The following is a 3315-nucleotide window of genomic DNA, read 5'->3' as shown; positions in this document are numbered from 1 at the left end:
ATATTTTCAGATTCTAGCTACATTGGAGACTGGTCGTTTTCTGAAACTAAAGGAGAAGCCCAGGAAGGGATGATGAATTCTTTTTGAGTTTCGAGCCACAGGATAAAAAGTAAGTATTGATCATTTCACAATGTGTTTGCAATGCCGTTGTGTCGACCAGCTGCAAAAGCAGCACACAGATAACCAGGAGTCTTGGATATTTGCTGTCACCAAAAACCAACTCGTACTATTCTGATTACTTGTGGGATTTTTTTTTAAAAAACAAAACTTAGCATATTGTTTTAAAACAAGCTTTCCAGGTAGGTATGCCGGAGCATTAAGGTGGGACCCAGCTGAGTAATTTACTTTTTTTCTTAGACTGCATCCCTGGGCCCATCTCCCAGGCTTGGTCTGTGTGACATGCCCACATTTAGAGAGAGAATGCGAGAATTTCCAAGAGAGAAGTTAGAGAAAGACAGCTAAAGTGTAGGGACTCATTTTAATCACACATAGATTTGATAAAACGTAATCAGCGGCAGCTGCCTTACACTTTCCCCAGACGCAGGGCACTTAAGCCCCACGACAGCTGCTGCCCCCTACCCCAGACCCACCCTGTCTTTGGCTGGACCCCAGGAGCAGCCCCCTCCCCCAGCCCCCTCATCTTCAAGCTGGGTATCCTCTCCCGGCCAGAAGCCCTCGCTGGATGCCCTCGTTCCCGTTTCCCAGAACTCACAGCAAAAATTCAGGACCACCGTTAGCTCACTTACTGTTTCCCGAAAGATTGTCTTTCCAAACTCTCTTGGCAGTCTTTGGTCCTTATGAACAGTGACGATTCCTGCTCTCAGCGCATCCGTTTATTTTCCCCCTCTTCTTCAGATCTCTCTGCTTAATGATTGGATTTATAGCTAAAAAGAAATCATCTTTAAATTAATATTGATCTACATTTTTTTAAGCCAAATCAATTTTAGGGCCCATGGGCTGAGGGTGTAAAGAAATATCCGGAGAAATTTTGAACCTCTGACTGTCTAGTGAACAGGCTGCCCTGCCTGGAGGAGGACCTCTGTTGATGGAGGTATTTCTATAGAAACTGCACATCTGTCTGACAAGGATGTTCCAGGAAAGGAGCCTGGCTGGATTTGGGACAAGGTTTCCTAGGTTCCAAACAAAAGGAATTCAGCAGTTTCTCAGTTGATGGCCCAAAGGAAGCAAAGTGGTCTGTGTGTGTGTGTTTTTTTTAAATTCACATATTTTAAAAATTAAGCAAATACAGAGACTTCCCTGGTGGTCCAGTGGTTAAGACTCCATGCTTACAATGCAGGGGGCACAGGTTCCATCCTGGGTCAGGGAACTAGGATCCTGCATGCCACGTGGCGCAGCCAAAAAATAAAAAAAAAAATTAAAAAAAAAAAGAATAGGGGCTTCCCTGGTGGTGCAGTGGTTAAGAATCCGCCTGCCAATGCAGGGGACACGGGTTCGAGCCCTGGTCCGAGAAGATCCCACATGCCGCGGAGCCACTAAGCCCGTGCGCCACAACTGCTGAGCCTGCGCTCCAGAGTCCACGAGCCACAACTACTGAGCCCGCGTGCTGCAACCACTGAAGCCCGCACGCCCAGAGCCCATGCTCCGCAACAAGAGAAGCCACCGCAATGGGAAGCCCGCGCACCGCAATGAAGACTAGCCCCTGCTCTCTGCAACTACAGAAAGCTCGCGCAGCAACGAAGACCCAGTGCAGCCAAAAATAAAAACTAAATTAAAAAAAGGATAATTTAAAAAATTGAGCAAAGATATCCAACTCGATTATTGCACATCTACTGAAAGGTAGTTTTCTTTAACCTCTGATTCTTGAGCGTATTTCCTGAAAGGCTGCCTAGGGAGAGAATGACTCTGCGGGTGTTCTTCTGTGTGACCTGGGCCTCAGGGGGTGCAGTTGGGGAGCCCTGGAGAGCGGGGTGGATCGGGGTGCATGACAATTCGGATCCACCCAGGTGGGCAGTGAGACAAGGTGATAGATGATAAGCTGTCAGAAGCGGGTGTGTCGGTTTGGCTGGGCTGGGAGGGAGATTATGTGAGTCGATTATAAACCTGACTGTTACGAGGACCTTAACATGACCTTTGGACCCCCCCCCACCCCACTCTGCCGCCCTTGAACTGCTAGTGTCTGCTGGGGAATGGCGGGGCAGTGGCCCATACAGACAAGGGAAAGCATAGTGCGGTCATCTGTTTTGAAGATGTCTATATGTTTGAGCCTCTGAAGGCATATTTGTGTTTTAACAAGGTTTTTCTGCCCCTGCTTCCTCCTCAAGCCTCCCTTATTCCAGCAGAAAGTATTTTGTCCTCTTTCTTTCTGTATGAGCACCACTCGATCCTCGCCTGGTGTCATTGCTTTGGTTCCTTTCACTAAGTATGTGGGAAGAGGTGTTTCCTCTCTTACCACTGGAATATTAACTCAGTGAGGAAAAGGATGTCTTTCTGTTTTGTCTGCACTTGACGCCAGGCACCTGGAACAGTGTCTGGTACAAGGAAGGCGCTTGATAAACATTTACTGAATGAGGTAACGATTTGCATCTTCCTGACCCAGATGCCTTAGGGGCAGGACCGTCCCTTCATCCATGAACTTCTTGCTGGGCTGACACAGCGGTTGCTGTCCTCACTGACCGCTGGTCTGTGGTCTGTGATCACTGGTGCTTGGTCCCCTCGCAGGGGCTGGGGAGGCGTGCACTGTGTTGCCACTGCCTTGGCGACCACGGGTTAAGCCGTCAGCTCCTGAGGGCGATTCCAGGATGCTTACAGGCGTGATGTGGAAGGGAAGCGAGGACTGAGAGGCAGCGCTGTGTCTGGTGGGGCCCGTGCTTGCTGTGTTCACCAGCCCCTCCCAGGAAGCGTCTCTGATGGATGGGCTGTAGTTGGGGGGAGAGGCGAAGGCAGGAAGGGCGTGTGCTGGTTGTCACAGCGGAGCCTTGCCCTCGGGTCTGAGAGGAAGCCTGTGGTTGAGTCACGTGGCAGCAGTGTCAGTCCCTGATGGGGGTTCAGGCGGCCCTGGCCCCGCCCCGCCTCTGTTGAAGTGAGTAAAGGAGCGCAGGCAGCAGCGTGCAAGGTGATTTGCAGCCGGTGGGGAGTCTGGCGGATGGAAAGTCCAAGCGAATGACATCTCTGAGGAGCTGCCCTGAGGGCCCGTTTTGGTCGTTGTTGCGCCCTCCCGGGAGGTCACAAGGAGGAGGGCAGGAGGCAGACTCTTCTAGAACCTCTGTGCCACATGAGTTTACCTGGAAAGGACATCGTAGGTCCAAGGCTTTAACCACAGGCACAGCAGGAGTTGCCTTTTGGTCAGCGGGGGGG

General features: G+C 50.7%; 1 protein-coding gene across 6 annotated transcripts in view; it reads left to right on the top strand.

The window, feature by feature from the left end:
- SVIL (supervillin) overlaps nt 1–3315 on the top strand; it is a 231341-nt gene that overhangs the window by 41125 nt on the left and 186901 nt on the right. For 5 of the 6 annotated variants that reach the window (XM_024750119.1, XM_024750125.1, XM_024750124.1 and 2 more), the window contains exon 2: nt 11–109. The exons of the other annotated variant lie outside the window; for it this stretch is intronic. The gene's annotated coding sequence lies outside the window, so the exon portion shown is untranslated. The remainder of the gene's footprint in view (nt 1–10; nt 110–3315) is intronic. 6 annotated transcript variants of the gene reach the window in all.

Source organism: Neophocaena asiaeorientalis, unplaced genomic scaffold, assembly GCF_003031525.2.
Source record: "Neophocaena asiaeorientalis asiaeorientalis breed wild unplaced genomic scaffold, Neophocaena_asiaeorientalis_V1.1 scaffold4, whole genome shotgun sequence".
Lineage (NCBI taxonomy): Eukaryota > Metazoa > Chordata > Mammalia > Artiodactyla > Phocoenidae > Neophocaena > Neophocaena asiaeorientalis.
This window is presented reverse-complemented; position numbering and strand designations above follow the sequence as displayed.